Genomic DNA, 13,311 nt, shown 5'->3' with positions numbered 1-13,311 from the left:
GACCACCTGACTGGGGACGCTGCCTTCTGTAAGTAGGTCGTGTTAAAGCACGTGCTCCCCACCGCTGCTCATAAATGCCTGCTCTGTCACCTGTCTGATTTCTGCACTGAATAGATGTATATGCAAATATGATATGGACAGAGGTATGTGTGTAATATACACAGGAGATGTACAATTTTTATAGGCTATGACAAAAAGTGCAATCCTTGCCAAGAATCAATATTAATAGTGGACACCCTAAGAATACTAGTGAGACACTGCTATCATTTCTTCAGATTGGAGAAATAATTAAATTTCTTGTCTTGTGGATAGCTGTACGTTCTTTAGTTCATCTCATGGCCTGTTTAAAGTCTGTGGGAGAAGAATTAGAGAAATGTGTAGCAGCCAGCGAGACTTTGTCTTGTTGCAATATTATATTAATTTGGGGAAGAGTATGTTTTGACCTCTGAATTTTTATACTTTTACGATAGTAAGAACACAAAAGAGTTTCAAGTTATTAGTTATTTTAAGAAAAGCATTTGGCAATATTTTCTCTGATTGTTGGAAAATGTTATTATCTTTATCATTTCATGGTAACTGCCGCCAATTTAGATATATACTATAGCAATGTGTTTTTCGCATCCTGAACTGTCTTATTTCCTTCTGCTAATGTTTATCAAAGAGTTAATTTATAACCTCCTAGCTATTGGTCCAGAGGCTATAGCAAAGTTTTCCTTTTGGTTACCAATGCCTTTAGAAGGAGAAAGATGCTGATGTCCAATTAGAATGACTTTTTAAAAAATTTAGTGCTGTTGTTTGACAGTTTTATAAAGAGATATTTCAATTTTATGTTAGAGCACGGAGCTCATATACAGGAATGCAGTTACAAACATGCTGGGACCCACTAAACCTGTAAAGTCTGGCTGAGGAAGTTGGATGAATATGTTAACTGGGCAACAGAATTAGATTTAGAACAAGCCTGAGGCTTCCCACTGACTCTTTTCCGCTAACTTCACTCATGAATGGCAACACAAGGGAAAATACTTGAGACATTTTTTACTCTTTTTAAAACATCATAGGAGATTTTAGAGATGCAAAAAGCCCCTCCCCATCTCGGAAAGATCTAACTGGCCCCTACTACAATTCATGGCAACCTGGTGGCTCTGACTTGTCCCATGCTCCCACGTCACCATGGAAATGCCACCCCCAAGGTGAGATAATGACACTGTCATTAAAGAATGCATTCTAAATCAGCATCATGTTCAAAACAGAAGCTAGCACTTCAGGTGTCAAGGAAGTGAGTGGCAGCTCATGGGGTCTGTTGCGGGTGGGGAGACGAGCAAAGGGAAAGGATACATGAACAGTGTCTTCCCTGGAGGTGACAACATCAGTATACACATGCAGACTGAGCCCTTTGAGCTCCTAGTTTTTGTGGCCGCCACACCTGATGTCATGCCTAAAATCCCAAGCAGTTTCCACTGCAGTGCTGAATTTACTGAGTGTTTGGGAAGGCAGATGGTGTCCCCTCACCTCACTGAGAGTCACCTCTGCTAATAAAATCCAGGGAACCCAGCTCATGCCATGGCTCTGTGACAATGTGTGGAGGCTCCAGGTCCAATAGCTGGGAGGCCTTTTGCTGAGCTTAGTGACACTAACAGACTTCCCAAAGGGACATGGCGCACTTATTCGGGGGAGCAACTCTATGTCGATGAACTATCTCATAGAAGAAAGAGTCTCTTTGGATAATTATAAAGGCCATATTTCCTAGAGGAGCTGGAAGATAGGCCCTCTCTATCTTTAAATTGACCTGTGGACCACGGTTGGCATCGCACCATCCCACAGTGATGCCCTGACTCACTCTTCCTCCTGTCTCCAGCGTTCTTGCATCCTGGATTGACCCTCTCTCATCTTCATCTGGTGCTGACACCAGATTGTATCATAGTAAACTCACCTATCACATGATTAAGCATTAGAGTGGGGCAAAATTATGTCGGTTATAGCCAAATGGAGATTTTAATCCCAATTTGCTTCTTGGCACTGTTCTTAATTTTTATTTAATTGCAATGAAAAATGTCTCTTCCTTCTCCTACATTCTTGGCAGAATTGAAATCTCTGTGAGTGACTATATCTTTCCTAGGCCTTAAAACTGTATACAGTAAATTTTTATAAACTGAATTGGATATTCTCCCATTGATTAAGTAGGATACTTGAGTTACACTGAAGCCCAGCAGGGGGATGTAAGGGCTTCTTCCTGGTGATTTTGTAGTCTTTACCCTACCAGTGGGTGATAAAGGTGCTAAGCATGTGGAAGAAGAAACTATGCTGGTGGTGATTATAAATAAAGGCCATTAACGTTAGGAAATTTTGGAGAAATTAAATGATAGATTTGCACAGTGATATTTGGATTTTTTAGCTACTTATGTAAGGAAAATAAAAACCTTTGATCGAAAAAATTGTTTATTGTCAATTTGACATTATCAGGTACCCCCAACAGTGGAGAAGACAATTTTCTATATGAGGCAATTGTTGATAACCCAAGACTGCATAGAAAGGCAGTTATCAGGTTTTAGCCAAAAAGACTAAAGTTTTCAAATCATTCTGGCTTTGAAAGACTTGAAAGTGCGAGTGTGTTACTTGAAAACAGATTTTTCTCAGTGGTCAAATATTGAAAGGAAGTGTGGATGAATAAACCTTTCACGCCTTAATGTTTAGGTTTATTTTAGTGGTCAATTATCATATCGCTTTTAGTTAATACCTATGTTGCTATTGTTTTACTCTTGATTAATAACATCTTTAAGGCCACAAAAATGTTAGCAATACAGTCATGTGTTACTTAATGATGTGGATGCATTCTAAGAAATGCATCGTTAGGTGATTTTGTCATTGTTCAAACATCATAGAGTGTACTTACACAAACCTGGATGGTATAGCCCACCACACCGCTAGCATATATGGTAATAATCTTTTGGGGTCTCTGTCGTATATGTTGCCCATCACTGACCGAAATGTCATTATGTGACACATGGCTAATTATGTCCACCCTCAGTTCAGGGTCTCCTTTGGGCTAGTAACTATACTAAGTATTTACAAACATCGCGTTGTTTAATCCCCACCATGAATTTACAAGGGAAATATTAGTTATTAGCACCCTTGTTTTACAGATGGGGAAACTGTTGCTCAGAGAGGTGAAATAAGTTACTCTGGGTCCCAAGGTTGATCCAATTGGGAGGAGCACCAAGGCTTGAGTGATTTTAAGCCTGTGTGTTGACCACTTTATTGTAACAACGTAAACACAGTTCCTAGTTTTGCCTTTATTTACTGGCATGAATGATCACATAGAAACTAGCATGTTGGGATGAAACCAGCATGCCCATGGTACAGAGGCAGATAACGCTGATTTAATTATTCAAGTACACAGGCTGGCTTAAGAGCAGAACACACCGGGAACTGGTGTTTCGTTTCCCAGCCCACCAAGTTGTTCCATGGTGGACTTTGCAGAGCTGTTCAATGACAAATGGCAGAGAGCTGCTGAGACATTTATGCACAAATCACATGTTGGAAAGATGTGATTCCACACACAAAAAAGAATTCCCCTTAGATCATGTCTCCAACTCCAAATTCCCTTTTCACTTTGACTTAAAAAGCATAATTCTTGGCTCTCCAAAATTTTGGACATGTCCTAAAAGCAACAAGAGTGAGCTTGTAAAGTCCTATGCACTTTTATAAATGGGCATTTGGCATTGAATAAATCCTGGTTTGGGTATCAGAATAATATTGGTTTCATAAAATGAATTAGGAAGTTTCTCTCCTTTTCTATTTTTTGGAAGAAATTGTGTAAAATTGGTGCTAAATCTTCTTTAAATGTTTGATAGAGTTCTCCAGTGAAACCATCTAGGCCTGGCGATTTTCAGAAGCATTACTTTTTATTTGAAGACCATTCGGGACCTTTTTAATTATGAACTCAAGTCATTATGGTTATAGGATTATTCAGATTACATATTTCATCTTTGCTGAGTTTTGGTAGTTTGTGGTGATTGAGGAATTGGCCCATTTCTTCTAAGTTCTTGAATTTACGAATGTAAAGTTAGTTGTATTCTTTTATTATTCTTTTAATGGCTGCAGGTATGTTGTGATATCCTATTTCATTCTTGATATTGGTGATTTTTAAAATCTCTCTTTTTGTTTTTGTCAGTCTTGCTAGATTTATCAATTTTATTGATCTTTTCCAAGAACTAGCTCTTTGTGTCATTGATCGTCTCTATTGTTTTACTGTTTCAATTTCATTGATTTCTGCTCTAACCTTTATTATTTCCTTCCTTCTGTTCAATTTAGATTCATTTTGCTCTACTTTTTGTAGTTTCTTGAGGAAAGAAGGCAGATTATTGATTTGAGACTTTTTCTCTTTTCTGATGTAAGCTTTTAGTGCTATGAGTTTCCTTCTCAGCCCTGTGTCTCACATATTTTTATATGCTACGTTTTCATTTCACTCATTTGCATGTATTTTTTATTTTCTTTGATACTTCCTTTTTGATCTATGGATAATTTAGAAGTGTGTTGTTTCATGCCTAAGTCTTTGGAGATTTTCCTGTTGTATTTTTGTTATTGATTCTAGACTGATTCTGTTATAGTCAGAGAACGTACTCTGTATAACTTCAACCCTTGTACAATTATTGAGGTTGTTTTTATGGCCCAGGATATGATCTATCTTGGTGAATGTTCCATAAGCACTTGAAAAAACTGAGTATTCTGCTGTTGTTGGGTGGAGCGTTTTATATATGACAATTAAACCCTGATAGTTTATTTTGTTGTTCAGATCTTCTGGATTTTTGCTGATTTTCTATTTGTCAGCAACTGAGAGGTGGATATTCACGACTCCAACTATACAACTTCCGAAAGTCCTCAAGGCAAAGAGTGCCCCTAGCAGGCCTGAAATCCAAGAATGGAAGGGAGACTTTGAAGTTATTCAGGGCATGTTATCATTTGGTTTCTTTCCCAAATAAATAAGAAATGTTTCATTTCCCCAAAAAGCTAAAAACATTCCATAGAAATAGTCTGGAAGGTAAAGGCTCTCTGATCAGTGGGGTTTGGCTAAGCTGTTCCTATAAGCTGCTGCCTACATCTCTCACTTGCCAGGCTTTCAACCCTATTGCTTGGTGCCAGTAATATCACTTTATTTAGGCAGAAAAATAATGTAGATAACTGTTTACAATAGACAGTCCAACAGTTCTGCTTTCCTAATAGACCAGAAGATTCTGTATTCTTGAATGTCACAAAAACAGAACAAAAGAAAGATAAGATGGCTGCAGAGCAGAGCACGAATGGGGAAAAACACAAAATGAGTGAACCTCAAATTAGATTGGGTTCTAACTGCAGTAAATCATTTGGTGTGGATTCTGAAAACTGTAGACATACCTCTCACTTCTGCTTTTTAAAATCCTTTTCCTCTCCCACCCTCCCTCACTCCCATCCATCTGCTAAATAATTCATTTTGGTAGAAACCAGTTTCATAGAGTATTTTCCATGAAAATGTTTTACTTTTCAAATTATAGTTCGGAAGGAAACCATGAAAAGGAAATCTTAAAAATGCATTGGATTGCAAAAGCCCATACAGCTTTAATGGGGCTTCTTTAAGCCTATTTAATTGATTTCTGCTCTGTTCCTCTCTGGTCTCTGTGTTGAGTAAATGATGCTCTAACCTGCCTCGCATAGTAGACTTGGAATCTCTTGGAGGAGACAGTGGTGGAGGTCTTCGGAAGTTTCTGAGCTTCTTTAGTTACTCTTTTCACTTATATTTAAGATAAACTTCGCTTGGACTTTCTCTTAAATGCTGCTCAACCGCCATTGTGAGATATGATTAGTAGAAATAGAAATGGAGTTTAAACACTCAGTTTTGCTAAGTGAGGAAAGTGAAGAAGGTCAACCTTCTGCCCAATGAGGAGTCTCTCTCGTCAGAGCCAGAAAGGGTGCTTCTACTGCTTCACCGTTTACAGATGTAGTAAGGAATGCAGGTTTCAGGAACTCAGCAGACTGACTCAGGCTAACAAAGCCTGACTTGTGAGATTTTGCCCTTGACTAGGCAAACTCAGTACTACCTAACACACGTGGGTTGTCAGGAGAGCCGCAAACAAGAGTGAAAATAACATCCAGATAACTTGGAGATATGTTATCACTCTCCCCATTCATCAGAGAGCGGTTGAGCTTCCCCGCCTCTCTGAGTATCATCTTTCCCTGCTCTGACAGAGAGGTTGGAGACAAGCCTTGCAACAGGCCTCCAGTTAGTTAATCCGAGAGAAGAATGATGGATGCAGATAGGGAAGATTGCAATTTATTTAAAATATATGTTAATAAAAGCATACAGAAGACTGGTGAGAGAGAGGAAGCCAGGTCAGAGAATGCAGATCCTATTTTGTTTTGCTAACTGATGACAGGATAACAGTATAATCCAGGAATCTGTCAGGGACATGCTGACCTTTAGGATGTAGATTACATTGATTCAAGCCTCCATTCTACATAGGCAGAAAACCTTTGGTGTGTAGGCAGTTCTGCAGTGAAGAATTGTAGAGTTGGAGGGAGTCAGCCTGTCATAAATACAAACTGTATAATAGGTCATTAGAGTTACTGCTCCTCTCTGGGATAAAAATCCAAAATACCTTCTATACATTTAGATAGAGTAATTCAACTGCCTCTAGCCCCTTCCACACACAAATCACCTCCAGGCCTCTGAAGATTCCTACCAAGAGCTTGCAAATGCCCTGTCTACTTGTCACATATTGTGGCTGTTTGGGGGAAGGTTACCGTGTCCAGGACCCCTCAAACTTTAATGTGTGTATATACCTCTCAGCATCTTGTTCATATGCATATTTATATGCAGTAGTTCTGGGGCAAGTCCTGAGAGTCTGTATTTCCAGCACGTTCCCAGGTGGTGCTCATGGTGCTGGTGTACCATCTTGAGAGAACTGTAATAGATAGCACGTTTTTAACCATGGCCAGACTATAGATAAGCTATTGCAAAGGGAAAGAGTCTACCCAAATTCACTCTTTGATTTGACATTATTTGCATTTTAGGCACAAATCTAATACTTCATAGTCAGCATAGATAATATTATCATTTATAGCTAGTAATTATTTATAATTAATTTGTTACTGTTTACAAATCTAAATTTTGAGATAGAAAATGAATATAGCATGATTATACTATATAGCAGATATCCATAAGTGTTGAAAGAATGAATAATGTATTCACCTATTTTCAAGTAACTTATACAGGGAGTATGTGTGTGTGTGAGAGAGAGACAGAAGAAAAGAGAGAATGTGTAAAGATTTAAAAGGTTAAATAGAAACTCTTCAGCCATCTCATTCAAATATCAATAAGAGCAAAACTGTAGTTACATGTTATGAAATCAAGAAGAAAGACAGCCTAACGAAACAATCCACATCAATAAGGAAATATACACATTTTGAACATTCAAACACTCAAGGAATATGTCATAGACCCTTTGGGCCATTTTCAGGGGTACTGTATGTTTGGCTTTTCATATGCTTAGCAATTTGGGGATTTCTATAAATTTAAAGTAATAACGCTCCCATTGAAACTCATTTCAAATGCCTAGTTTTGAAAGTGTTCAGATGGCAGGAAATAACCAGGCCCTGAGCATCTACTCGTATCACCCTTTGTGCGTGGCCGCTCTTTCCTTCAATCATTGTCGTTTCCTTCTGAATGTATAGCAATGGAATAGACTTGGTGGCATCTCTGGCAAGGATATAATTATCTATGACACACGTATATTTGAAAATAGGCAAAAAGCTACAGTTTCTTTCCTGATAGGTCTGCATAGAAATTCAATAAACAGCAATGTGTTTAGATTTTTTTCCTCTTAGGAATAATATTCCTGTTGTAATAACACATCGTTTATATTAACAGCTCCTAGTAGGAAAGAAGATTATTGCCTCTTTAATATTGCTCTGAAACACATTTGGGATGGGGCAAAATGTACCTTAATGGGATCTATAAATTTATTTAACCAGAGCAGCGGAGTAAAGTTGACAGTGAATCCTGTATTTTTAGCTTGACTTATTAAGCAGTCAGAGTCAATGTAATTGAGAGGGGTTTTATCTTAGAAAAACCTTTTCCTCTTTCTTTGTTCTTATGATATTTCTCACTTTGACTTTTTTTCCCCCGGGGGTTGGCTGGAGATGGGGAGAGGGAGCATCAGAGATATAGAAAGAATTTGGAATATCAGTGTGACCAGCAAGATACATTGATTTATAGATTGTGGGATTTCCTCCTTTCATCTTAAATTACCTTCCCCAAATTTGATGATTTTTAAAAAATATTTACTTATTTAATTATCCTACATATAATTTCCAAACATTCTAACATTTTCAACCTTATTAATCTATACTTTTTTTTAATCTGAGAAAAAAATGTATAACCAAAATCTCTCATAGAAGCAGTGCAAAAATTGTTAGAGTTGACAGCTCTAAAGAAGCTGATTCATACTTTGGGTGGCTGCATTATCCTGTTACTAAAAGCAGAGGGGGTAAATTCTCAGAGTTACATGAGGATTCAGCTTTCTGATTTCTGTTAACATCGGTGGAAATCACGGGGATAAATCCTTATGGAACATGCTGTTATGAAAATATTAGTCTGGGAAAGGTTTCTATGGAAATGTTCATGTGTTTCATTAATTGATCTAATTATTCAATTTACAGAAAAGGGAATGGGAATTATTAAGCTGGGATTATGAGAAAAGTTAGCCTTATTAGGAGCAATAATAAGAATCATGCTATTTTTAGTACTGAAAATTTTACAGGTTCCCAAAACAAATAGATAGCCGGGTTCCCTCTGTCCCCTAGGAGGTTATAATAAAAGGGATTTAATCAACATGTTTGTAATAGTTTCTTTAGCACTTTGCATTTTATATATCTTTTGGTGTTTCCATATTCATTTGTGATGCAGTTAGGCACTACTGCTATGGTTAGGATTTGTGTGTTTCTGTAAAGATAGGAAGCAAGACCCATCATAGCATTATCTGTTTTCTTTGTATTATGCAACAGAAAGTGGAAAGCATTGCTAGTTAAAAATAGAAAGGAGGAGCTGGATTAGAGATGGTAAGAAAAAGAAAGGTGGCAAGAAAGGCATATAAATTATGTTTTTTGAAAACTCTGAGTTTCCTTGCAGTTTTCCTAAGAAAGAATCTGTCCGAATACATTCAAAAAAGCTAAAAAAACAAAATACTTCTTCCAAGCTGTCAGATTTCCCTGATGATGTAACTGAACTAAATTAAGAGAAGTTAGGAGGTTTTGCGCCATGTGCAGTCTTGACCCTCCCTTTGTGTTTTCTCCTCCTTTTATTATCTTTAATCTGTTGCTAAAAATTTCTGCTGTCAGCTGTCACCTAGATCTATAAATTACTCCATTTTTCACTCCCATTTTTCTCTGGAAGCACGTATTTTTTTTTTTAATTTCTTGGGTTGTCCATTTCCTCCCCATTCTCCTCAAATCTGTTTTCTTATTTTATTTTTTTCTTTAACTTTTGACTCTACACAAGTTCTCAGGACCTCTCTCTCTCTCTTTTATTTTTCCTTTTTCTTTCCCCTTATATTAAACAAGATTTTTACCCCAAACTCTGGGTTCTTGGTGCTTTTTCGTACCATGTTTGCATTTTCTCCTTTATTTTAACTTATCCATCTCATTTCTTTCCATTCTGCACGCTCCTCTCCATGAAGAAATAAGACATTTCCTCCTTCAAGAGACATTCATGATCTAACATTCAAATGATTAAGAAGAAGGTGCTGGATTTTCCCACCTTCTGGACATGGAGCATGAAGAGAACCACACTATCTTTTGTTCACCTCGATGTCCCTCCAGCCAGCATAAAGTTAGCCCTCAGCGTTTGAGGTTTCTACTTAGAAATTTCTAACAATCAAAAAGTGAAGAGCATCTTGAATAATGTTATTTTTATCTTGCTTCTCAAATTTAAAGATGCAGTGGTACCCATAAAAAATTGTTAGGCTTTTGGATGGTGTTTAAATTTGCCATTTCCAATGGGTTCACTATTGTTTAAAAATGTCGATGGTGTTCCAGCTTTGAATAGAAAACAGTGTGCAGGGGCCAGCCCCATGGCGGGGCTGTTAAGTTTGCAGCACTCCGCTTGGGCGGCCCAGGTTTTCTCCGGTTCGGATCCTGAGCGTGGACATGGCACTGCTGGTCAGGCCATGCTGAGGCAGCGCCCCACATAGCACAACCAGAGGCACTCACAACTAGAATCTACAACTAGGTGCTGGGGGGCTTTGGGGAGAAGAAAACAAAAACAAAAAGAAGATGGGCAACAGATGTTAGCTCAGGTGCCAATCTTAAAAAAACACAAAAGAAAACAGTGTGCACATCACTAAATTTAAAAGACACTGCCTCAGAAGAAAGCAGGCCTGAAATACACTACTCTTTAAAATTCTTTCTTCTTTCCACTGTCTTCATGTGTAGCCACTTTCTCCAGGGACACAAATATAAATTCAGCAAAACCAATCAGCGTGGATTCACTTTACTCACTACAGCCTAGTCGGCCCCTCGCCCAGACCAACAGCATAACAGCAAAATTTTAATAACCCCTCCAGCTCTGAAATGCCGCTGGCCCTTCTGTCCAAATGAGTGGCACGTGAACGTTATAGTTCTGGAGCCAAGTGACAATGACTATACCCCAGGAAGGCTACGGGGCCGTGTGTGCCTGGTAGAGTTAGAATAATTCTAAAAGAAACACAGTGACTCACATACCCTCCTTAGAGCCCATGGGGTTGTGTGCTTACAAGTAGGGTCACTAATTGATTCAGTTGTTAGAGCAAGATTCCATGGCACAGGCATTTTTGCACATCTGTTCATGGGAAGAGCATGCTAGCAACATGCAATAGCCTTCACACTTATGCTCTTGTTCAAGTCCCTGAAGCCAAGACAGGCCTCCCTCTGTGGTTTCATCCAGGTGCTGCTCACAGTTGTCAGCCCATCCTTCCTGGCTGCCGTGATGATTTTGATACCCTTCAAGGACTCCCACCAATCTCTAATTGCCTGCTGACACCTTCTCCCTGATTCCCACACCGTTTCCTTGAAGGCACCTGGAGACTCATTAAAATTGCAGTTTTAACCTTCTCCCAGATGCTCTTACTCTGTTGTTTTTTGTTTTTATTTTTGCAGTAGGTCCAGCACCATTGCACTTTTTATGAGCCATTGTGGGTCATAACTGTTTCAAGAATAAAAATAAATGGCAGAAAGAGGGTCCAGAATAGAGCCAAAAACACACTTTGCAGAATGCAGGATACTGCAGTGGAGTACACATTTCATGGTCTTATAAGAATATGCAGTAGAATCTTTCAAGCTTAGTTCCAAATGGATTTGCATTCATTTTTCCCAAGGAAAACACTTTATAAACAAATATCACTCTAAGTACTCATCGATGCATGGACGGTGTTAACCAGGGTGTGTGGTACTACATCACGGAGGTCAGAGGGCTTGAGGTGCTTCTCAGGGAATCTTGAGAATCGTGATTTCCCAGTTGAGACTGATGAGATCTAACTGGTAGGAAAGGCTCACCTTTTACTGGGGAGGTGAGTCAAAGAGAACCATCCAAGGATAAAAGATAAATTAGAGAGAAAAGATCCTGACTAGCCTAAAACTGTGGCAAGAATTAGGAGAAAGGGAAGGCTGTCCTAATAGTAATTTTTGTCTTATTTTGTGTATGTGATTTTTTATAAATTGTGTAAACAACACGGATTATAGTAAAGAAAAAGATTTTTTTTTTTTAAGATTTTATTTTTTCCTTTTTCTCCCCAAAGCACCCCGGTACATAGTTGTATATTCTTCGTTGTGGGTCCTTCTAGTTGTGGCATGTAAGACGCTGCCTCAGCGTGGTGCGACGAGCAGTGCCATGTCCGCGCCCAGGATTCGAACCAACGAAACACTGGGCCGCCTGCAGCTGAGCACGCGAACTTAACCACTCGGCCACGGAGCCAGCCCCAAAGAAAAAGATTTTTTAAAAAGACACAAAAACTCCATGCCAACATAATAATGTTTTTATTTTGCCTCTTCTTTTTCTGAGTTTGAGCTTATGTCTATGCATGTTATAGACACATATGTATATTATAATCATAGGCCATGCCACTTTCTTATTAAGATGGCATTTTAATTGATTCAAAACCCTTCATTATTTTACACTTGCATGTATACTGGTTCTTCCAATATTTCTGTGATACTATTTTTTTAAGAAGTAAAACTGTATTTGCAGATGACATGCACGTTTACCTAAGTATTCAAACAGCCTACAAAACAACTATTAGAACTAATAAGTGAATTTAACAATATTGCAGAATATAAGGACAATCTACAGGAATCAATATACAATATACGGTATTTTTGCATACTGGCAGCAAGCAAATGGAAAATGAAAAAATTCAATTTGTCATAGGGTGTGACACAATTTTAATAGCAATAATTAATCACCCTGCTCCCAAACTTGAAGGGTCAGGAGACCTAGGGCATCACCTCAGTCATCCAGGACCACTGAGCCCCAATCACCCTTCAACAGCTTGTGGAGGAACGGCGATTCCAACAGGAAACATTTCCCAATGCCGTCCTTGTCTTCCTGGTTTCCTCTCCAATAAAAAGCACATATTGTGATGGAACTAAAGCTTTCAAATCTTTTACTTATCTAGCTCCTTTAACTTCCACATCCAACAATTATTTCATAATAAACTGTTATCGGCTTTGCTGCCTGTCTCCCCAAACAGGGCTGACTCCATAGAAATTTCAGGATATTTTTCCACCTTCTGTCAAGCACTTTTATCTTTTTAATTTCCCATTGTTCAAAATGACACAATTCAAGGAGCTCTCACTCTTTGAGTTGGAGTCTAACTCAAGTGCCTCTCTGAATACGCCACACAAAGGAGACAGTTTCCTTGGCAACAGGGATGTAACAACAACAACAAAAAACCGATGAAAACATTGGCGCCCTACCTCCTTCCCTAGTGCCCCTCTGTGCTGCTGTTTGCCGGGCACGGAAACTACACTTGAGACCAGAGTTGATGCTCTTGATTGGTTTAGCCATTGACGGCAAGATCCCACTACCACCCACTTGCTCTATTTCCCCATTAATAAAAACAGCTGAGCTATGAAATGGGCATTTTCTCATTACTGCCTTTAGCTGGTCTTTTCTAGACATTTAAAGAGAGAAAGGGAAATGGAGTTTTAAGAAGTTTATGTGTGTGTGTGTGTGTGTGTGTGTATGAATGTGATTGTCCAGATGAACTGAATTTCAATGAATGGTAGCAACTTATTTTTACATTTATG

General features: G+C 38.6%; 1 protein-coding gene across 41 annotated transcripts in view; it reads left to right on the top strand.

The window, feature by feature from the left end:
* ARPP21 (cAMP regulated phosphoprotein 21) overlaps positions 1-13,311 on the top strand; it is a 153,021-nt gene that overhangs the window by 104,670 nt on the left and 35,040 nt on the right. The window lies entirely within an intron of this gene.

Source organism: Equus asinus, chromosome 21, assembly GCF_041296235.1.
Source record: "Equus asinus isolate D_3611 breed Donkey chromosome 21, EquAss-T2T_v2, whole genome shotgun sequence".
NCBI classification, from domain to species: domain Eukaryota; kingdom Metazoa; phylum Chordata; class Mammalia; order Perissodactyla; family Equidae; genus Equus; species Equus asinus.
The sequence above is the reverse complement of the archived record's forward strand: the minus strand, read 5'-3'. Positions and strand labels throughout refer to the sequence as shown.